Genomic DNA, 17,939 nt, shown 5'->3' on the forward strand with positions numbered 1-17,939 from the left:
CTTTCATGCTTTCTGAAGAATCTCAGAGACTTTTTAAGGCTTTTTGAAGCTCAGGCACTCTTTTTTTTTTTTTTAAAAGCTTACAGCACCTGGTATTCCCAGGCGGTCTCCCATCCAAGTACTAACCAGGCCCGACCCTGCTTAGCTTCCGAGATCAGACGAGATCGGGCGTGCCCAAGGTGGTATGGCCGTAAGCGAAAACTGCTGCCAAAATTGGGCTATTTAAAAGGTTAGACCATTAGTGAAGAAAACTAAGAACAACTTTTGAAAAAACTCAAACTCTTTCATGCTTTCTGAAGAATCTCAGAGACTTTTTAAGGGTTTTTGAAGAAGCTCAGGGACTCTTTTTTTTTTTTCTTAAAAAAGCTTACAACACCTAGTATTCCCATGCGGCCTCCCATCCAAGTACTAACCAGGCCTTATTTAAAAGCTTAGACCATTAGTGAAGAAGACTAAGAAGAACTTTTGAAAAAACTCAAACTCTTTCATGCTTTCTGAAGAATCTCAGAGACTTTTTAAGGCTTTTTGAAGCTCAGGCACTCTTTTTTTTTTTTTTTTTTTTTTAAAAGCTTACAGCACCTGGTATTCCCAGGCGGTCTCCCATCCAAGTACTAACCAGGCCCGACCCTGCTTAGCTTCCGAGATCAGACGAGATCGGGCGTGCCCAAGGTGGTATGGCCGTAAGCTAAAACTGCTGCCAAAATTGGGCTATTTAAAAGGTTAGACCATTAGTGAAGAAAACTAAGAACAACTTTTGAAAAAACTCAAGCTCTTTCATGCTTTCTGAAGAATCTCAGAGACTTTTTAAGGCTTTTTGAAGAAGCTCAGGGACTCTTTTTTTTTTTTCTTAAAAAAGCTTACAACACCTAGTATTCCCATGCGGCCTCCCATCCAAGTACTAACCAGGCCTTATTTAAAAGCTTAGACCATTAGTGAAGAAGACTAAGAAGAACTTTTGAAAAAACTCAAACTCTTTCATGCTTTCTGAAGAATCTCAGAGACTTTTTAAGGCTTTTTGAAGCTCAGGCACTCTTTTTTTTTTATTTTTTTTTTTTAAAAGCTTACAGCACCTGGTATTCCCAGGCGGTCTCCCATCCAAGTACTAACCAGGCCCGACCCTGCTTAGCTTCCGAGATCAGACGAGATCGGGCGTGCCCAAGGTGGTATGGCCGTAAGCGAAAACTGCTGCCAAAATTGGGCTATTTAAAAGGTTAGACCATTAGTGAAGAAAACTAAGAACAACTTTTGAAAAAACTCAAACTCTTTCATGCTTTCTGAAGAATCTCAGAGACTTTTTAAGGCTTTTTGAAGCTCAGGGACTCTTTTTTTTTTTTTTAAAAGCTTACAGCACCTGGTATTCCCAGGCGGTCTCCCATCCAAGTACTAACCAGGCCCGACCCTGCTTAGCTTCCGAGATCAGACGAGATCGGGCGTGCCCAAGGTGGTATGGCCGTAAGCTAAAACTGCTGCCAAAATTGGGCTATTTAAAAGGTTAGACCATTAGTGAAGAAAACTAAGAACAACTTTTGAAAAAACTCAAGCTCTTTCTTGCTTTCTGAAGAATCTCAGAGACTTTTTAAGGCTTTTTGAAGAAGCTCAGGGACTCTTTTTTTTTTTTCTTAAAAAAGCTTACAACACCTAGTATTCCCATGCGCCCTCCCATCCAAGTACTAACCAGGCCTTATTTAAAAGCTTAGACCATTAGTGAAGAAGACTAAGAAGAACTTTTGAAAAAACTCAAACTCTTTCATGCTTTCTGAAGAATCTCAGAGACTTTTTAAGGCTTTTTGAAGCTCAGGCACTCTTTTTTTTTTTTTTTTTTTTTTTAAAAGCTTACAGCACCTGGTATTCCCAGGCGGTCTCCCATCCAAGTACTAACCAGGCCCGACCCTGCTTAGCTTCCGAGATCAGACGAGATCGGGCGTGCCCAAGGTGGTATGGCCGTAAGCTAAAACTGCTGCCAAAATTGGGCTATTTAAAAGGTTAGACCATTAGTGAAGAAAACTAAGAACAACTTTTGAAAAAACTCAAGCTCTTTCATGCTTTCTGAAGAATCTCAGAGACTTTTTAAGGCTTTTTGAAGAAGCTCAGGGACTCTTTTTTTTTTTTCTTAAAAAAGCTTACAACACCTAGTATTCCCATGCGGCCTCCCATCCAAGTACTAACCAGGCCTTATTTAAAAGCTTAGACCATTAGTGAAGAAGACTAAGAAGAACTTTTGAAAAAACTCAAACTCTTTCATGCTTTCTGAAGAATCTCAGAGACTTTTTAAGGCTTTTTGAAGCTCAGGGACTCTTTTTTTTTTTTTTAAAAGCTTACAGCACCTGGTATTCCCAGGCGGTCTCCCATCCAAGTACTAACCAGGCCCGACCCTGCTTAGCTTCCGAGATCAGACGAGATCGGGCGTGCCCAAGGTGGTATGGCCGTAAGCGAATACTGCTGCCAAAATTGGGCTATTTAAAAGGTTAGACCATTAGTGAAGAAAACTAAGAACAACTTTTGAAAAAACTCAAGCTCTTTCATGCTTTCTGAAGAATCTCAGAGACTTTTTAAGGCTTTTTGAAGAAGCTCAGGGACTCTTTTTTTTTTTTCTTAAAAAAGCTTACAACACCTAGTATTCCCATGCGGCCTCCCATCCAAGTACTAACCAGGCCTTATTTAAAAGCTTAGACCATTAGTGAAGAAGACTAAGAAGAACTTTTGAAAAAACTCAAACTCTTTCATGCTTTCTGAAGAATCTCAGAGACTTTTTAAGGCTTTTTGAAGCTCAGGCACTCTTTTTTTTTTATTTTTTTTTTTTAAAAGCTTACAGCACCTGGTATTCCCAGGCGGTCTCCCATCCAAGTACTAACCAGGCCCCACCCTGCTTAGCTTCCGAGATCAGACGAGATCGGGCGTGCCCAAGGTGGTATGGCCGTAAGCTAAAACTGCTGCCAAAATTGGGCTATTTAAAAGGTTAGACCATTAGTGAAGAAAACTAAGAACAACTTTTGAAAAAACTCAAGCTCTTTCATGCTTTCTGAAGAATCTCAGAGACTTTTTAAGGCTTTTTGAAGCTCAGGCACTCTTTTTTTTTTTTTTAAAAGCTTACAGCACCTGGTATTCCCAGGCGGTCTCCCATCCAAGTACTAACCAGGCCCGACCCTGCTTAGCTTCCGAGATCAGACGAGATCGGGCGTGCCCAAGGTGGTATGGCCGTAAGCTAAAACTGCTGCCAAAATTGGGCTATTTAAAAGGTTAGACCATTAGTGAAGAAAACTAAGAACAACTTTTGAAAAAACTCAAGCTCTTTCATGCTTTCTGAAGAATCTCAGAGACTTTTTAAGGCTTTTTGAAGAAGCTCAGGGACTCTTTTTTTTTTTTCTTAAAAAAGCTTACAACACCTAGTATTCCCATGCGGCCTCCCATCCAAGTACTAACCAGGCCTTATTTAAAAGCTTAGACCATTAGTGAAGAAGACTAAGAAGAACTTTTGAAAAAACTCAAACTCTTTCATGCTTTCTGAAGAATCTCAGAGACTTTTTAAGGCTTTTTGAAGCTCAGGCACTCTTTTTTTTTTTTTTTTTTTTTTAAAAGCTTACAGCACCTGGTATTCCCAGGCGGTCTCCCATCCAAGTACTAACCAGGCCCGACCCTGCTTAGCTTCCGAGATCAGACGAGATCGGGCGTGCCCAAGGTGGTATGGCCGTAAGCTAAAACTGCTGCCAAAATTGGGCTATTTAAAAGGTTAGACCATTAGTGAAGAAAACTAAGAACAACTTTTGAAAAAACTCAAGCTCTTTCATGCTTTCTGAAGAATCTCAGAGACTTTTTAAGGCTTTTTGAAGAAGCTCAGGGACTCTTTTTTTTTTTTCTTAAAAAAGATTACAACACCTAGTATTCCCATGCGGCCTCCCATCCAAGTACTAACCAGGCCTTATTTAAAAGCTTAGACCATTAGTGAAGAAGACTAAGAAGAACTTTTGAAAAAACTCAAACTCTTTCATGCTTTCTGAAGAATCTCAGAGACTTTTTAAGGCTTTTTGAAGCTCAGGCACTCTTTTTTTTTTTTTTTTTTTTTAAAAGCTTACAGCACCTGGTATTCCCAGGCGGTCTCCCATCCAAGTACTAACCAGGCCCGACCCTGCTTAGCTTCCGAGATCAGACGAGATCGGGCGTGCCCAAGGTGGTATGGCCGTAAGCGAATACTGCTGCCAAAATTGGGCTATTTAAAAGGTTAGACCATTAGTGAAGAAGACTAAGAAGAACTTTTGAAAAAACTTTAACTCTTTCATGCTTTCTGAAGAATCTCAGAGACTTTTTAAGGCTTTTTGAAGCTCAGGGACTCTTTTTTTTTTTTTTAAAAGCTTACAGCACCTGGTATTCCCAGGCGGTCTCCCATCCAAGTACTAACCAGGCCCGACCCTGCTTAGCTTCCGAGATCAGACGAGATCGGGCGTGCCCAAGGTGGTATGGCCGTAAGCGAATACTGCTGCCAAAATTGGGCTATTTAAAAGGTTAGACCATTAGTGAAGAAAACTAAGAACAACTTTTGAAAAAACTCAAACTCTTTCATGCTTTCTGAAGAATCTCAGAGACTTTTTAAGGCTTTTTGAAGCTCAGGCACTCTTTTTTTTTTTTTTAAAAGCTTACAGCACCTGGTATTCCCAGGCGGTCTCCCATCCAAGTACTAACCAGGCCCGACCCTGCTTAGCTTCCGAGATCAGACGAGATCGGGCGTGCCCAAGGTGGTATGGCCGTAAGCTAAAACTGCTGCCAAAATTGGGCTATTTAAAAGGTTAGACCATTAGTGAAGAAAACTAAGAACAACTTTTGAAAAAACTCAAGCTCTTTCATGCTTTCTGAAGAATCTCAGAGACTTTTTAAGGCTTTTTGAAGAAGCTCAGGGACTCTTTTTTTTTTTTCTTAAAAAAGCTTACAACACCTAGTATTCCCATGCGGCCTCCCATCCAAGTACTAACCAGGCCTTATTTAAAAGCTTAGACCATTAGTGAAGAAGACTAAGAAGAACTTTTGAAAAAACTCAAACTCTTTCATGCTTTCTGAAGAATCTCAGAGACTTTTTAAGGCTTTTTGAAGCTCAGGCACTCTTTTTTTTTTTTTTTTTTTTTTTAAAAGCTTACAGCACCTGGTATTCCCAGGCGGTCTCCCATCCAAGTACTAACCAGGCCCGACCCTGCTTAGCTTCCGAGATCAGACGAGATCGGGCGTGCCCAAGGTGGTATGGCCGTAAGCTAAAACTGCTGCCAAAATTGGGCTATTTAAAAGGTTAGACCATTAGTGAAGAAAACTAAGAACAACTTTTGAAAAAACTCAAGCTCTTTCATGCTTTCTGAAGAATCTCAGAGACTTTTTAAGGCTTTTTGAAGAAGCTCAGGGACTCTTTTTTTTTTTTCTTAAAAAAGCTTACAACACCTAGTATTCCCATGCGGCCTCCCATCCAAGTACTAACCAGGCCTTATTTAAAAGCTTAGACCATTAGTGAAGAAGACTAAGAAGAACTTTTGAAAAAACTCAAACTCTTTCATGCTTTCTGAAGAATCTCAGAGACTTTTTAAGGCTTTTTGAAGCTCAGGGACTCTTTTTTTTTTTTTTAAAAGCTTACAGCACCTGGTATTCCCAGGCGGTCTCCCATCCAAGTACTAACCAGGCCCGACCCTGCTTAGCTTCCGAGATCAGACGAGATCGGGCGTGCCCAAGGTGGTATGGCCGTAAGCGAATACTGCTGCCAAAATTGGGCTATTTAAAAGGTTAGACCATTAGTGAAGAAAACTAAGAACAACTTTTGAAAAAACTCAAACTCTTTCATGCTTTCTGAAGAATCTCAGAGACTTTTTAAGGCTTTTTGAAGCTCAGGCACTCTTTTTTTTTTTTTTAAAAGCTTACAGCACCTGGTATTCCCAGGCGGTCTCCCATCCAAGTACTAACCAGGCCCGACCCTGCTTAGCTTCCGAGATCAGACGAGATCGGGCGTGCCCAAGGTGGTATGGCCGTAAGCTAAAACTGCTGCCAAAATTGGGCTATTTAAAAGGTTAGACCATTAGTGAAGAAAACTAAGAACAACTTTTGAAAAAACTCAAGCTCTTTCTTGCTTTCTGAAGAATCTCAGAGACTTTTTAAGGCTTTTTGAAGCTCAGGGACTCTTTTTTTTTTTTTTAAAAGCTTACAGCACCTGGTATTCCCAGGCGGTCTCCCATCCAAGTACTAACCAGGCCCGACCCTGCTTAGCTTCCGAGATCAGACGAGATCGGGCGTGCCCAAGGTGGTATGGCCGTAAGCGAAAACTGCTGCCAAAATTGGGCTATTTAAAAGGTTAGACCATTAGTGAAGAAAACTAAGAACAACTTTTGAAAAAACTCAAACTCTTTCATGCTTTCTGAAGAATCTCAGAGACTTTTTAAGGCTTTTTGAAGCTCAGGGACTCTTTTTTTTTTTTTTAAAAGCTTACAGCACCTGGTATTCCCAGGCGGTCTCCCATCCAAGTACTAACCAGGCCCGACCCTGCTTAGCTTCCGAGATCAGACGAGATCGGGCGTGCCCAAGGTGGTATGGCCGTAAGCTAAAACTGCTGCCAAAATTGGGCTATTTAAAAGGTTAGACCATTAGTGAAGAAAACTAAGAACAACTTTTGAAAAAACTCAAGCTCTTTCTTGCTTTCTGAAGAATCTCAGAGACTTTTTAAGGCTTTTTGAAGAAGCTCAGGGACTCTTTTTTTTTTTTCTTAAAAAAGCTTACAACACCTAGTATTCCCATGCGCCCTCCCATCCAAGTACTAACCAGGCCTTATTTAAAAGCTTAGACCATTAGTGAAGAAGACTAAGAAGAACTTTTGAAAAAACTCAAACTCTTTCATGCTTTCTGAAGAATCTCAGAGACTTTTTAAGGCTTTTTGAAGCTCAGGCACTCTTTTTTTTTTTTTTTTTTTTTTTAAAAGCTTACAGCACCTGGTATTCCCAGGCGGTCTCCCATCCAAGTACTAACCAGGCCCGACCCTGCTTAGCTTCCGAGATCAGACGAGATCGGGCGTGCCCAAGGTGGTATGGCCGTAAGCTAAAACTGCTGCCAAAATTGGGCTATTTAAAAGGTTAGACCATTAGTGAAGAAAACTAAGAACAACTTTTGAAAAAACTCAAGCTCTTTCATGCTTTCTGAAGAATCTCAGAGACTTTTTAAGGCTTTTTGAAGAAGCTCAGGGACTCTTTTTTTTTTTTCTTAAAAAAGCTTACAACACCTAGTATTCCCATGCGGCCTCCCATCCAAGTACTAACCAGGCCTTATTTAAAAGCTTAGACCATTAGTGAAGAAGACTAAGAAGAACTTTTGAAAAAACTCAAACTCTTTCATGCTTTCTGAAGAATCTCAGAGACTTTTTAAGGCTTTTTGAAGCTCAGGCACTCTTTTTTTTTTATTTTTTTTTTTTAAAAGCTTACAGCACCTGGTATTCCCAGGCGGTCTCCCATCCAAGTACTAACCAGGCCCCACCCTGCTTAGCTTCCGAGATCAGACGAGATCGGGCGTGCCCAAGGTGGTATGGCCGTAAGCTAAAACTGCTGCCAAAATTGGGCTATTTAAAAGGTTAGACCATTAGTGAAGAAAACTAAGAACAACTTTTGAAAAAACTCAAGCTCTTTCATGCTTTCTGAAGAATCTCAGAGACTTTTTAAGGCTTTTTGAAGCTCAGGCACTCTTTTTTTTTTTTTTAAAAGCTTACAGCACCTGGTATTCCCAGGCGGTCTCCCATCCAAGTACTAACCAGGCCCGACCCTGCTTAGCTTCCGAGATCAGACGAGATCGGGCGTGCCCAAGGTGGTATGGCCGTAAGCTAAAACTGCTGCCAAAATTGGGCTATTTAAAAGGTTAGACCATTAGTGAAGAAAACTAAGAACAACTTTTGAAAAAACTCAAGCTCTTTCATGCTTTCTGAAGAATCTCAGAGACTTTTTAAGGCTTTTTGAAGAAGCTCAGGGACTCTTTTTTTTTTTTCTTAAAAAAGCTTACAACACCTAGTATTCCCATGCGGCCTCCCATCCAAGTACTAACCAGGCCTTATTTAAAAGCTTAGACCATTAGTGAAGAAGACTAAGAAGAACTTTTGAAAAAACTCAAACTCTTTCATGCTTTCTGAAGAATCTCAGAGACTTTTTAAGGCTTTTTGAAGCTCAGGCACTCTTTTTTTTTTTTTTTTTTTTTTAAAAGCTTACAGCACCTGGTATTCCCAGGCGGTCTCCCATCCAAGTACTAACCAGGCCCGACCCTGCTTAGCTTCCGAGATCAGACGAGATCGGGCGTGCCCAAGGTGGTATGGCCGTAAGCTAAAACTGCTGCCAAAATTGGGCTATTTAAAAGGTTAGACCATTAGTGAAGAAAACTAAGAACAACTTTTGAAAAAACTCAAGCTCTTTCATGCTTTCTGAAGAATCTCAGAGACTTTTTAAGGCTTTTTGAAGAAGCTCAGGGACTCTTTTTTTTTTTTCTTAAAAAAGATTACAACACCTAGTATTCCCATGCGGCCTCCCATCCAAGTACTAACCAGGCCTTATTTAAAAGCTTAGACCATTAGTGAAGAAGACTAAGAAGAACTTTTGAAAAAACTCAAACTCTTTCATGCTTTCTGAAGAATCTCAGAGACTTTTTAAGGCTTTTTGAAGCTCAGGCACTCTTTTTTTTTTTTTTTTTTTTTTAAAAGCTTACAGCACCTGGTATTCCCAGGCGGTCTCCCATCCAAGTACTAACCAGGCCCGACCCTGCTTAGCTTCCGAGATCAGACGAGATCGGGCGTGCCCAAGGTGGTATGGCCGTAAGCTAAAACTGCTGCCAAAATTGGGCTATTTAAAAGGTTAGACCATTAGTGAAGAAAACTAAGAACAACTTTTGAAAAAACTCAAGCTCTTTCATGCTTTCTGAAGAATCTCAGAGACTTTTTAAGGCTTTTTGAAGAAGCTCAGGGACTCTTTTTTTTTTTTCTTAAAAAAGCTTACAACACCTAGTATTCCCATGCGGCCTCCCATCCAAGTACTAACCAGGCCTTATTTAAAAGCTTAGACCATTAGTGAAGAAGACTAAGAAGAACTTTTGAAAAAACTCAAACTCTTTCATGCTTTCTGAAGAATCTCAGAGACTTTTTAAGGCTTTTTGAAGCTCAGGGACTCTTTTTTTTTTTTTTAAAAGCTTACAGCACCTGGTATTCCCAGGCGGTCTCCCATCCAAGTACTAACCAGGCCCGACCCTGCTTAGCTTCCGAGATCAGACGAGATCGGGCGTGCCCAAGGTGGTATGGCCGTAAGCGAATACTGCTGCCAAAATTGGGCTATTTAAAAGGTTAGACCATTAGTGAAGAAAACTAAGAACAACTTTTGAAAAAACTCAAACTCTTTCATGCTTTCTGAAGAATCTCAGAGACTTTTTAAGGCTTTTTGAAGCTCAGGCACTCTTTTTTTTTTTTTTAAAAGCTTACAGCACCTGGTATTCCCAGGCGGTCTCCCATCCAAGTACTAACCAGGCCCGACCCTGCTTAGCTTCCGAGATCAGACGAGATCGGGCGTGCCCAAGGTGGTATGGCCGTAAGCGAAAACTGCTGCCAAAATTGGGCTATTTAAAAGGTTAGACCATTAGTGAAGAAAACTAAGAACAACTTTTGAAAAAACTCAAACTCTTTCATGCTTTCTGAAGAATCTCAGAGACTTTTTAAGGGTTTTTGAAGAAGCTCAGGGACTCTTTTTTTTTTTTCTTAAAAAAGCTTACAACACCTAGTATTCCCATGCGGCCTCCCATCCAAGTACTAACCAGGCCTTATTTAAAAGCTTAGACCATTAGTGAAGAAGACTAAGAAGAACTTTTGAAAAAACTCAAACTCTTTCATGCTTTCTGAAGAATCTCAGAGACTTTTTAAGGCTTTTTGAAGCTCAGGCACTCTTTTTTTTTTTTTTTTTTTTTTTAAAAGCTTACAGCACCTGGTATTCCCAGGCGGTCTCCCATCCAAGTACTAACCAGGCCCGACCCTGCTTAGCTTCCGAGATCAGACGAGATCGGGCGTGCCCAAGGTGGTATGGCCGTAAGCTAAAACTGCTGCCAAAATTGGGCTATTTAAAAGGTTAGACCATTAGTGAAGAAAACTAAGAACAACTTTTGAAAAAACTCAAGCTCTTTCATGCTTTCTGAAGAATCTCAGAGACTTTTTAAGGCTTTTTGAAGAAGCTCAGGGACTCTTTTTTTTTTTTCTTAAAAAAGCTTACAACACCTAGTATTCCCATGCGGCCTCCCATCCAAGTACTAACCAGGCCTTATTTAAAAGCTTAGACCATTAGTGAAGAAGACTAAGAAGAACTTTTGAAAAAACTCAAACTCTTTCATGCTTTCTGAAGAATCTCAGAGACTTTTTAAGGCTTTTTGAAGCTCAGGCACTCTTTTTTTTTTATTTTTTTTTTTTAAAAGCTTACAGCACCTGGTATTCCCAGGCGGTCTCCCATCCAAGTACTAACCAGGCCCGACCCTGCTTAGCTTCCGAGATCAGACGAGATCGGGCGTGCCCAAGGTGGTATGGCCGTAAGCGAAAACTGCTGCCAAAATTGGGCTATTTAAAAGGTTAGACCATTAGTGAAGAAAACTAAGAACAACTTTTGAAAAAACTCAAACTCTTTCATGCTTTCTGAAGAATCTCAGAGACTTTTTAAGGCTTTTTGAAGCTCAGGGACTCTTTTTTTTTTTTTTAAAAGCTTACAGCACCTGGTATTCCCAGGCGGTCTCCCATCCAAGTACTAACCAGGCCCGACCCTGCTTAGCTTCCGAGATCAGACGAGATCGGGCGTGCCCAAGGTGGTATGGCCGTAAGCTAAAACTGCTGCCAAAATTGGGCTATTTAAAAGGTTAGACCATTAGTGAAGAAAACTAAGAACAACTTTTGAAAAAACTCAAGCTCTTTCTTGCTTTCTGAAGAATCTCAGAGACTTTTTAAGGCTTTTTGAAGAAGCTCAGGGACTCTTTTTTTTTTTTCTTAAAAAAGCTTACAACACCTAGTATTCCCATGCGCCCTCCCATCCAAGTACTAACCAGGCCTTATTTAAAAGCTTAGACCATTAGTGAAGAAGACTAAGAAGAACTTTTGAAAAAACTCAAACTCTTTCATGCTTTCTGAAGAATCTCAGAGACTTTTTAAGGCTTTTTGAAGCTCAGGCACTCTTTTTTTTTTTTTTTTTTTTTTTTAAAAGCTTACAGCACCTGGTATTCCCAGGCGGTCTCCCATCCAAGTACTAACCAGGCCCGACCCTGCTTAGCTTCCGAGATCAGACGAGATCGGGCGTGCCCAAGGTGGTATGGCCGTAAGCTAAAACTGCTGCCAAAATTGGGCTATTTAAAAGGTTAGACCATTAGTGAAGAAAACTAAGAACAACTTTTGAAAAAACTCAAGCTCTTTCATGCTTTCTGAAGAATCTCAGAGACTTTTTAAGGCTTTTTGAAGAAGCTCAGGGACTCTTTTTTTTTTTTCTTAAAAAAGCTTACAACACCTAGTATTCCCATGCGGCCTCCCATCCAAGTACTAACCAGGCCTTATTTAAAAGCTTAGACCATTAGTGAAGAAGACTAAGAAGAACTTTTGAAAAAACTCAAACTCTTTCATGCTTTCTGAAGAATCTCAGAGACTTTTTAAGGCTTTTTGAAGCTCAGGGACTCTTTTTTTTTTTTTTAAAAGCTTACAGCACCTGGTATTCCCAGGCGGTCTCCCATCCAAGTACTAACCAGGCCCGACCCTGCTTAGCTTCCGAGATCAGACGAGATCGGGCGTGCCCAAGGTGGTATGGCCGTAAGCGAATACTGCTGCCAAAATTGGGCTATTTAAAAGGTTAGACCATTAGTGAAGAAAACTAAGAACAACTTTTGAAAAAACTCAAGCTCTTTCATGCTTTCTGAAGAATCTCAGAGACTTTTTAAGGCTTTTTGAAGAAGCTCAGGGACTCTTTTTTTTTTTTCTTAAAAAAGCTTACAACACCTAGTATTCCCATGCGGCCTCCCATCCAAGTACTAACCAGGCCTTATTTAAAAGCTTAGACCATTAGTGAAGAAGACTAAGAAGAACTTTTGAAAAAACTCAAACTCTTTCATGCTTTCTGAAGAATCTCAGAGACTTTTTAAGGCTTTTTGAAGCTCAGGCACTCTTTTTTTTTTATTTTTTTTTTTTAAAAGCTTACAGCACCTGGTATTCCCAGGCGGTCTCCCATCCAAGTACTAACCAGGCCCCACCCTGCTTAGCTTCCGAGATCAGACGAGATCGGGCGTGCCCAAGGTGGTATGGCCGTAAGCTAAAACTGCTGCCAAAATTGGGCTATTTAAAAGGTTAGACCATTAGTGAAGAAAACTAAGAACAACTTTTGAAAAAACTCAAGCTCTTTCATGCTTTCTGAAGAATCTCAGAGACTTTTTAAGGCTTTTTGAAGCTCAGGCACTCTTTTTTTTTTTTTTAAAAGCTTACAGCACCTGGTATTCCCAGGCGGTCTCCCATCCAAGTACTAACCAGGCCCGACCCTGCTTAGCTTCCGAGATCAGACGAGATCGGGCGTGCCCAAGGTGGTATGGCCGTAAGCTAAAACTGCTGCCAAAATTGGGCTATTTAAAAGGTTAGACCATTAGTGAAGAAAACTAAGAACAACTTTTGAAAAAACTCAAGCTCTTTCATGCTTTCTGAAGAATCTCAGAGACTTTTTAAGGCTTTTTGAAGAAGCTCAGGGACTCTTTTTTTTTTTTCTTAAAAAAGCTTACAACACCTAGTATTCCCATGCGGCCTCCCATCCAAGTACTAACCAGGCCTTATTTAAAAGCTTAGACCATTAGTGAAGAAGACTAAGAAGAACTTTTGAAAAAACTCAAACTCTTTCATGCTTTCTGAAGAATCTCAGAGACTTTTTAAGGCTTTTTGAAGCTCAGGCACTCTTTTTTTTTTTTTTTTTTTTTTAAAAGCTTACAGCACCTGGTATTCCCAGGCGGTCTCCCATCCAAGTACTAACCAGGCCCGACCCTGCTTAGCTTCCGAGATCAGACGAGATCGGGCGTGCCCAAGGTGGTATGGCCGTAAGCTAAAACTGCTGCCAAAATTGGGCTATTTAAAAGGTTAGACCATTAGTGAAGAAAACTAAGAACAACTTTTGAAAAAACTCAAGCTCTTTCATGCTTTCTGAAGAATCTCAGAGACTTTTTAAGGCTTTTTGAAGAAGCTCAGGGACTCTTTTTTTTTTTTCTTAAAAAAGATTACAACACCTAGTATTCCCATGCGGCCTCCCATCCAAGTACTAACCAGGCCTTATTTAAAAGCTTAGACCATTAGTGAAGAAGACTAAGAAGAACTTTTGAAAAAACTCAAACTCTTTCATGCTTTCTGAAGAATCTCAGAGACTTTTTAAGGCTTTTTGAAGCTCAGGCACTCTTTTTTTTTTTTTTTTTTTTTTAAAAGCTTACAGCACCTGGTATTCCCAGGCGGTCTCCCATCCAAGTACTAACCAGGCCCGACCCTGCTTAGCTTCCGAGATCAGACGAGATCGGGCGTGCCCAAGGTGGTATGGCCGTAAGCTAAAACTGCTGCCAAAATTGGGCTATTTAAAAGGTTAGACCATTAGTGAAGAAAACTAAGAACAACTTTTGAAAAAACTCAAGCTCTTTCATGCTTTCTGAAGAATCTCAGAGACTTTTTAAGGCTTTTTGAAGAAGCTCAGGGACTCTTTTTTTTTTTTCTTAAAAAAGCTTACAACACCTAGTATTCCCATGCGGCCTCCCATCCAAGTACTAACCAGGCCTTATTTAAAAGCTTAGACCATTAGTGAAGAAGACTAAGAAGAACTTTTGAAAAAACTCAAACTCTTTCATGCTTTCTGAAGAATCTCAGAGACTTTTTAAGGCTTTTTGAAGCTCAGGGACTCTTTTTTTTTTTTTTAAAAGCTTACAGCACCTGGTATTCCCAGGCGGTCTCCCATCCAAGTACTAACCAGGCCCGACCCTGCTTAGCTTCCGAGATCAGACGAGATCGGGCGTGCCCAAGGTGGTATGGCCGTAAGCGAATACTGCTGCCAAAATTGGGCTATTTAAAAGGTTAGACCATTAGTGAAGAAAACTAAGAACAACTTTTGAAAAAACTCAAACTCTTTCATGCTTTCTGAAGAATCTCAGAGACTTTTTAAGGCTTTTTGAAGCTCAGGCACTCTTTTTTTTTTTTTTAAAAGCTTACAGCACCTGGTATTCCCAGGCGGTCTCCCATCCAAGTACTAACCAGGCCCGACCCTGCTTAGCTTCCGAGATCAGACGAGATCGGGCGTGCCCAAGGTGGTATGGCCGTAAGCGAAAACTGCTGCCAAAATTGGGCTATTTAAAAGGTTAGACCATTAGTGAAGAAAACTAAGAACAACTTTTGAAAAAACTCAAACTCTTTCATGCTTTCTGAAGAATCTCAGAGACTTTTTAAGGGTTTTTGAAGAAGCTCAGGGACTCTTTTTTTTTTTTCTTAAAAAAGCTTACAACACCTAGTATTCCCATGCGGCCTCCCATCCAAGTACTAACCAGGCCTTATTTAAAAGCTTAGACCATTAGTGAAGAAGACTAAGAAGAACTTTTGAAAAAACTCAAACTCTTTCATGCTTTCTGAAGAATCTCAGAGACTTTTTAAGGCTTTTTGAAGCTCAGGCACTCTTTTTTTTTTTTTTTTTTTTTTTAAAAGCTTACAGCACCTGGTATTCCCAGGCGGTCTCCCATCCAAGTACTAACCAGGCCCGACCCTGCTTAGCTTCCGAGATCAGACGAGATCGGGCGTGCCCAAGGTGGTATGGCCGTAAGCTAAAACTGCTGCCAAAATTGGGCTATTTAAAAGGTTAGACCATTAGTGAAGAAAACTAAGAACAACTTTTGAAAAAACTCAAGCTCTTTCATGCTTTCTGAAGAATCTCAGAGACTTTTTAAGGCTTTTTGAAGAAGCTCAGGGACTCTTTTTTTTTTTTCTTAAAAAAGCTTACAACACCTAGTATTCCCATGCGGCCTCCCATCCAAGTACTAACCAGGCCTTATTTAAAAGCTTAGACCATTAGTGAAGAAGACTAAGAAGAACTTTTGAAAAAACTCAAACTCTTTCATGCTTTCTGAAGAATCTCAGAGACTTTTTAAGGCTTTTTGAAGCTCAGGCACTCTTTTTTTTTTATTTTTTTTTTTTAAAAGCTTACAGCACCTGGTATTCCCAGGCGGTCTCCCATCCAAGTACTAACCAGGCCCGACCCTGCTTAGCTTCCGAGATCAGACGAGATCGGGCGTGCCCAAGGTGGTATGGCCGTAAGCGAAAACTGCTGCCAAAATTGGGCTATTTAAAAGGTTAGACCATTAGTGAAGAAAACTAAGAACAACTTTTGAAAAAACTCAAACTCTTTCATGCTTTCTGAAGAATCTCAGAGACTTTTTAAGGCTTTTTGAAGCTCAGGGACTCTTTTTTTTTTTTTTAAAAGCTTACAGCACCTGGTATTCCCAGGCGGTCTCCCATCCAAGTACTAACCAGGCCCGACCCTGCTTAGCTTCCGAGATCAGACGAGATCGGGCGTGCCCAAGGTGGTATGGCCGTAAGCTAAAACTGCTGCCAAAATTGGGCTATTTAAAAGGTTAGACCATTAGTGAAGAAAACTAAGAACAACTTTTGAAAAAACTCAAGCTCTTTCTTGCTTTCTGAAGAATCTCAGAGACTTTTTAAGGCTTTTTGAAGAAGCTCAGGGACTCTTTTTTTTTTTTCTTAAAAAAGCTTACAACACCTAGTATTCCCATGCGCCCTCCCATCCAAGTACTAACCAGGCCTTATTTAAAAGCTTAGACCATTAGTGAAGAAGACTAAGAAGAACTTTTGAAAAAACTCAAACTCTTTCATGCTTTCTGAAGAATCTCAGAGACTTTTTAAGGCTTTTTGAAGCTCAGGCACTCTTTTTTTTTTTTTTTTTTTTTTTTAAAAGCTTACAGCACCTGGTATTCCCAGGCGGTCTCCCATCCAAGTACTAACCAGGCCCGACCCTGCTTAGCTTCCGAGATCAGACGAGATCGGGCGTGCCCAAGGTGGTATGGCCGTAAGCTAAAACTGCTGCCAAAATTGGGCTATTTAAAAGGTTAGACCATTAGTGAAGAAAACTAAGAACAACTTTTGAAAAAACTCAAGCTCTTTCATGCTTTCTGAAGAATCTCAGAGACTTTTTAAGGCTTTTTGAAGAAGCTCAGGGACTCTTTTTTTTTTTTCTTAAAAAAGCTTACAACACCTAGTATTCCCATGCGGCCTCCCATCCAAGTACTAACCAGGCCTTATTTAAAAGCTTAGACCATTAGTGAAGAAGACTAAGAAGAACTTTTGAAAAAACTCAAACTCTTTCATGCTTTCTGAAGAATCTCAGAGACTTTTTAAGGCTTTTTGAAGCTCAGGGACTCTTTTTTTTTTTTTTAAAAGCTTACAGCACCTGGTATTCCCAGGCGGTCTCCCATCCAAGTACTAACCAGGCCCGACCCTGCTTAGCTTCCGAGATCAGACGAGATCGGGCGTGCCCAAGGTGGTATGGCCGTAAGCGAATACTGCTGCCAAAATTGGGCTATTTAAAAGGTTAGACCATTAGTGAAGAAAACTAAGAACAACTTTTGAAAAAACTCAAGCTCTTTCATGCTTTCTGAAGAATCTCAGAGACTTTTTAAGGCTTTTTGAAGAAGCTCAGGGACTCTTTTTTTTTTTTCTTAAAAAAGCTTACAACACCTAGTATTCCCATGCGGCCTCCCATCCAAGTACTAACCAGGCCTTATTTAAAAGCTTAGACCATTAGTGAAGAAGACTAAGAAGAACTTTTGAAAAAACTCAAACTCTTTCATGCTTTCTGAAGAATCTCAGAGACTTTTTAAGGCTTTTTGAAGCTCAGGCACTCTTTTTTTTTTATTTTTTTTTTTTAAAAGCTTACAGCACCTGGTATTCCCAGGCGGTCTCCCATCCAAGTACTAACCAGGCCCCACCCTGCTTAGCTTCCGAGATCAGACGAGATCGGGCGTGCCCAAGGTGGTATGGCCGTAAGCTAAAACTGCTGCCAAAATTGGGCTATTTAAAAGGTTAGACCATTAGTGAAGAAAACTAAGAACAACTTTTGAAAAAACTCAAGCTCTTTCATGCTTTCTGAAGAATCTCAGAGACTTTTTAAGGCTTTTTGAAGCTCAGGCACTCTTTTTTTTTTTTTTAAAAGCTTACAGCACCTGGTATTCCCAGGCGGTCTCCCATCCAAGTACTAACCAGGCCCGACCCTGCTTAGCTTCCGAGATCAGACGAGATCGGGCGTGCCCAAGGTGGTATGGCCGTAAGCTAAAACTGCTGCCAAAATTGGGCTATTTAAAAGGTTAGACCATTAGTGAAGAAAACTAAGAACAACTTTTGAAAAAACTCAAGCTCTTTCATGCTTTCTGAAGAATCTCAGAGACTTTTTAAGGCTTTTTGAAGAAGCTCAGGGACTCTTTTTTTTTTTTCTTAAAAAAGCTTACAACACCTAGTATTCCCATGCGGCCTCCCATCCAAGTACTAACCAGGCCTTATTTAAAAGCTTAGACCATTAGTGAAGAAGACTAAGAAGAACTTTTGAAAAAACTCAAACTCTTTCATGCTTTCTGAAGAATCTCAGAGACTTTTTAAGGCTTTTTGAAGCTCAGGCACTCTTTTTTTTTTTTTTTTTTTTTTAAAAGCTTACAGCACCTGGTATTCCCAGGCGGTCTCCCATCCAAGTACTAACCAGGCCCGACCCTGCTTAGCTTCCGAGATCAGACGAGATCGGGCGTGCCCAAGGTGGTATGGCCGTAAGCTAAAACTGCTGCCAAAATTGGGCTATTTAAAAGGTTAGACCATTAGTGAAGAAAACTAAGAACAACTTTTGAAAAAACTCAAGCTCTTTCATGCTTTCTGAAGAATCTCAGAGACTTTTTAA

General features: G+C 40.3%; 43 non-coding genes across 43 annotated transcripts; all 43 read right to left on the bottom strand.

The window, feature by feature from the left end:
* Positions 1–77: 77 nt before the first annotated feature.
* Positions 78–196, bottom strand: LOC143705008 (5S ribosomal RNA). Its single transcript, XR_013191945.1, has one exon. It is a non-coding gene; the product is annotated as a 5S ribosomal RNA (ribosomal RNA).
* Positions 197–567: 371 nt separating this feature from the next.
* LOC143705009 (5S ribosomal RNA) lies at positions 568–686 on the bottom strand. Its single transcript, XR_013191946.1, has one exon. It is a non-coding gene; the product is annotated as a 5S ribosomal RNA (ribosomal RNA).
* A 372-nt stretch (positions 687–1,058) lies between these two features.
* Positions 1,059–1,177, bottom strand: LOC143705011 (5S ribosomal RNA). Its single transcript, XR_013191947.1, has one exon. It is a non-coding gene; the product is annotated as a 5S ribosomal RNA (ribosomal RNA).
* Positions 1,178–1,339: 162 nt separating this feature from the next.
* On the bottom strand, positions 1,340–1,458 carry LOC143705012 (5S ribosomal RNA). The gene has a single exon (XR_013191948.1). It is a non-coding gene; the product is annotated as a 5S ribosomal RNA (ribosomal RNA).
* Positions 1,459–1,830: 372 nt separating this feature from the next.
* Positions 1,831–1,949, bottom strand: LOC143705013 (5S ribosomal RNA). The gene has a single exon (XR_013191949.1). It is a non-coding gene; the product is annotated as a 5S ribosomal RNA (ribosomal RNA).
* A 363-nt stretch (positions 1,950–2,312) lies between these two features.
* On the bottom strand, positions 2,313–2,431 carry LOC143705014 (5S ribosomal RNA). The gene has a single exon (XR_013191950.1). It is a non-coding gene; the product is annotated as a 5S ribosomal RNA (ribosomal RNA).
* A 372-nt stretch (positions 2,432–2,803) lies between these two features.
* On the bottom strand, positions 2,804–2,922 carry LOC143704652 (5S ribosomal RNA). The gene has a single exon (XR_013191601.1). It is a non-coding gene; the product is annotated as a 5S ribosomal RNA (ribosomal RNA).
* A 162-nt stretch (positions 2,923–3,084) lies between these two features.
* On the bottom strand, positions 3,085–3,203 carry LOC143705015 (5S ribosomal RNA). The gene has a single exon (XR_013191951.1). It is a non-coding gene; the product is annotated as a 5S ribosomal RNA (ribosomal RNA).
* Positions 3,204–3,574: 371 nt separating this feature from the next.
* LOC143705016 (5S ribosomal RNA) lies at positions 3,575–3,693 on the bottom strand. Its single transcript, XR_013191952.1, has one exon. It is a non-coding gene; the product is annotated as a 5S ribosomal RNA (ribosomal RNA).
* A 370-nt stretch (positions 3,694–4,063) lies between these two features.
* LOC143705017 (5S ribosomal RNA) lies at positions 4,064–4,182 on the bottom strand. The gene has a single exon (XR_013191953.1). It is a non-coding gene; the product is annotated as a 5S ribosomal RNA (ribosomal RNA).
* A 162-nt stretch (positions 4,183–4,344) lies between these two features.
* Positions 4,345–4,463, bottom strand: LOC143705018 (5S ribosomal RNA). Its single transcript, XR_013191954.1, has one exon. It is a non-coding gene; the product is annotated as a 5S ribosomal RNA (ribosomal RNA).
* Positions 4,464–4,625: 162 nt separating this feature from the next.
* Positions 4,626–4,744, bottom strand: LOC143705020 (5S ribosomal RNA). The gene has a single exon (XR_013191956.1). It is a non-coding gene; the product is annotated as a 5S ribosomal RNA (ribosomal RNA).
* Positions 4,745–5,116: 372 nt separating this feature from the next.
* Positions 5,117–5,235, bottom strand: LOC143705021 (5S ribosomal RNA). Its single transcript, XR_013191957.1, has one exon. It is a non-coding gene; the product is annotated as a 5S ribosomal RNA (ribosomal RNA).
* Positions 5,236–5,598: 363 nt separating this feature from the next.
* On the bottom strand, positions 5,599–5,717 carry LOC143705022 (5S ribosomal RNA). The gene has a single exon (XR_013191958.1). It is a non-coding gene; the product is annotated as a 5S ribosomal RNA (ribosomal RNA).
* Positions 5,718–5,879: 162 nt separating this feature from the next.
* Positions 5,880–5,998, bottom strand: LOC143705023 (5S ribosomal RNA). Its single transcript, XR_013191959.1, has one exon. It is a non-coding gene; the product is annotated as a 5S ribosomal RNA (ribosomal RNA).
* Positions 5,999–6,160: 162 nt separating this feature from the next.
* Positions 6,161–6,279, bottom strand: LOC143705024 (5S ribosomal RNA). The gene has a single exon (XR_013191960.1). It is a non-coding gene; the product is annotated as a 5S ribosomal RNA (ribosomal RNA).
* A 162-nt stretch (positions 6,280–6,441) lies between these two features.
* LOC143705025 (5S ribosomal RNA) lies at positions 6,442–6,560 on the bottom strand. Its single transcript, XR_013191961.1, has one exon. It is a non-coding gene; the product is annotated as a 5S ribosomal RNA (ribosomal RNA).
* Positions 6,561–6,932: 372 nt separating this feature from the next.
* LOC143705027 (5S ribosomal RNA) lies at positions 6,933–7,051 on the bottom strand. The gene has a single exon (XR_013191962.1). It is a non-coding gene; the product is annotated as a 5S ribosomal RNA (ribosomal RNA).
* A 372-nt stretch (positions 7,052–7,423) lies between these two features.
* On the bottom strand, positions 7,424–7,542 carry LOC143704653 (5S ribosomal RNA). Its single transcript, XR_013191602.1, has one exon. It is a non-coding gene; the product is annotated as a 5S ribosomal RNA (ribosomal RNA).
* Positions 7,543–7,704: 162 nt separating this feature from the next.
* Positions 7,705–7,823, bottom strand: LOC143705028 (5S ribosomal RNA). Its single transcript, XR_013191963.1, has one exon. It is a non-coding gene; the product is annotated as a 5S ribosomal RNA (ribosomal RNA).
* A 371-nt stretch (positions 7,824–8,194) lies between these two features.
* Positions 8,195–8,313, bottom strand: LOC143705029 (5S ribosomal RNA). Its single transcript, XR_013191964.1, has one exon. It is a non-coding gene; the product is annotated as a 5S ribosomal RNA (ribosomal RNA).
* A 371-nt stretch (positions 8,314–8,684) lies between these two features.
* Positions 8,685–8,803, bottom strand: LOC143705030 (5S ribosomal RNA). Its single transcript, XR_013191965.1, has one exon. It is a non-coding gene; the product is annotated as a 5S ribosomal RNA (ribosomal RNA).
* Positions 8,804–9,166: 363 nt separating this feature from the next.
* LOC143705032 (5S ribosomal RNA) lies at positions 9,167–9,285 on the bottom strand. Its single transcript, XR_013191967.1, has one exon. It is a non-coding gene; the product is annotated as a 5S ribosomal RNA (ribosomal RNA).
* Positions 9,286–9,447: 162 nt separating this feature from the next.
* LOC143705033 (5S ribosomal RNA) lies at positions 9,448–9,566 on the bottom strand. The gene has a single exon (XR_013191968.1). It is a non-coding gene; the product is annotated as a 5S ribosomal RNA (ribosomal RNA).
* Positions 9,567–9,938: 372 nt separating this feature from the next.
* Positions 9,939–10,057, bottom strand: LOC143705034 (5S ribosomal RNA). The gene has a single exon (XR_013191969.1). It is a non-coding gene; the product is annotated as a 5S ribosomal RNA (ribosomal RNA).
* A 372-nt stretch (positions 10,058–10,429) lies between these two features.
* On the bottom strand, positions 10,430–10,548 carry LOC143705035 (5S ribosomal RNA). Its single transcript, XR_013191970.1, has one exon. It is a non-coding gene; the product is annotated as a 5S ribosomal RNA (ribosomal RNA).
* Positions 10,549–10,710: 162 nt separating this feature from the next.
* On the bottom strand, positions 10,711–10,829 carry LOC143705036 (5S ribosomal RNA). Its single transcript, XR_013191971.1, has one exon. It is a non-coding gene; the product is annotated as a 5S ribosomal RNA (ribosomal RNA).
* A 373-nt stretch (positions 10,830–11,202) lies between these two features.
* On the bottom strand, positions 11,203–11,321 carry LOC143705037 (5S ribosomal RNA). Its single transcript, XR_013191972.1, has one exon. It is a non-coding gene; the product is annotated as a 5S ribosomal RNA (ribosomal RNA).
* Positions 11,322–11,684: 363 nt separating this feature from the next.
* LOC143705038 (5S ribosomal RNA) lies at positions 11,685–11,803 on the bottom strand. Its single transcript, XR_013191973.1, has one exon. It is a non-coding gene; the product is annotated as a 5S ribosomal RNA (ribosomal RNA).
* Positions 11,804–12,175: 372 nt separating this feature from the next.
* Positions 12,176–12,294, bottom strand: LOC143704654 (5S ribosomal RNA). Its single transcript, XR_013191603.1, has one exon. It is a non-coding gene; the product is annotated as a 5S ribosomal RNA (ribosomal RNA).
* A 162-nt stretch (positions 12,295–12,456) lies between these two features.
* On the bottom strand, positions 12,457–12,575 carry LOC143705039 (5S ribosomal RNA). The gene has a single exon (XR_013191974.1). It is a non-coding gene; the product is annotated as a 5S ribosomal RNA (ribosomal RNA).
* A 371-nt stretch (positions 12,576–12,946) lies between these two features.
* On the bottom strand, positions 12,947–13,065 carry LOC143705040 (5S ribosomal RNA). The gene has a single exon (XR_013191975.1). It is a non-coding gene; the product is annotated as a 5S ribosomal RNA (ribosomal RNA).
* Positions 13,066–13,436: 371 nt separating this feature from the next.
* LOC143705041 (5S ribosomal RNA) lies at positions 13,437–13,555 on the bottom strand. Its single transcript, XR_013191976.1, has one exon. It is a non-coding gene; the product is annotated as a 5S ribosomal RNA (ribosomal RNA).
* Positions 13,556–13,918: 363 nt separating this feature from the next.
* Positions 13,919–14,037, bottom strand: LOC143705044 (5S ribosomal RNA). The gene has a single exon (XR_013191978.1). It is a non-coding gene; the product is annotated as a 5S ribosomal RNA (ribosomal RNA).
* Positions 14,038–14,199: 162 nt separating this feature from the next.
* Positions 14,200–14,318, bottom strand: LOC143705045 (5S ribosomal RNA). Its single transcript, XR_013191979.1, has one exon. It is a non-coding gene; the product is annotated as a 5S ribosomal RNA (ribosomal RNA).
* Positions 14,319–14,690: 372 nt separating this feature from the next.
* On the bottom strand, positions 14,691–14,809 carry LOC143705046 (5S ribosomal RNA). The gene has a single exon (XR_013191980.1). It is a non-coding gene; the product is annotated as a 5S ribosomal RNA (ribosomal RNA).
* Positions 14,810–15,181: 372 nt separating this feature from the next.
* On the bottom strand, positions 15,182–15,300 carry LOC143705047 (5S ribosomal RNA). Its single transcript, XR_013191982.1, has one exon. It is a non-coding gene; the product is annotated as a 5S ribosomal RNA (ribosomal RNA).
* A 162-nt stretch (positions 15,301–15,462) lies between these two features.
* On the bottom strand, positions 15,463–15,581 carry LOC143705048 (5S ribosomal RNA). The gene has a single exon (XR_013191983.1). It is a non-coding gene; the product is annotated as a 5S ribosomal RNA (ribosomal RNA).
* Positions 15,582–15,954: 373 nt separating this feature from the next.
* On the bottom strand, positions 15,955–16,073 carry LOC143705049 (5S ribosomal RNA). Its single transcript, XR_013191984.1, has one exon. It is a non-coding gene; the product is annotated as a 5S ribosomal RNA (ribosomal RNA).
* A 363-nt stretch (positions 16,074–16,436) lies between these two features.
* Positions 16,437–16,555, bottom strand: LOC143705050 (5S ribosomal RNA). The gene has a single exon (XR_013191985.1). It is a non-coding gene; the product is annotated as a 5S ribosomal RNA (ribosomal RNA).
* A 372-nt stretch (positions 16,556–16,927) lies between these two features.
* On the bottom strand, positions 16,928–17,046 carry LOC143704655 (5S ribosomal RNA). Its single transcript, XR_013191604.1, has one exon. It is a non-coding gene; the product is annotated as a 5S ribosomal RNA (ribosomal RNA).
* Positions 17,047–17,208: 162 nt separating this feature from the next.
* LOC143705051 (5S ribosomal RNA) lies at positions 17,209–17,327 on the bottom strand. Its single transcript, XR_013191986.1, has one exon. It is a non-coding gene; the product is annotated as a 5S ribosomal RNA (ribosomal RNA).
* A 371-nt stretch (positions 17,328–17,698) lies between these two features.
* LOC143705052 (5S ribosomal RNA) lies at positions 17,699–17,817 on the bottom strand. Its single transcript, XR_013191987.1, has one exon. It is a non-coding gene; the product is annotated as a 5S ribosomal RNA (ribosomal RNA).
* Between the last annotated feature and the right edge of the window lie 122 nt (positions 17,818–17,939).

This window comes from Siphateles boraxobius, unplaced genomic scaffold, assembly GCF_051911475.1.
Source record: "Siphateles boraxobius isolate OS27281-9 unplaced genomic scaffold, OSU_SipBor_1 390, whole genome shotgun sequence".
Classification (NCBI taxonomy): domain Eukaryota; kingdom Metazoa; phylum Chordata; class Actinopteri; order Cypriniformes; family Leuciscidae; genus Siphateles; species Siphateles boraxobius.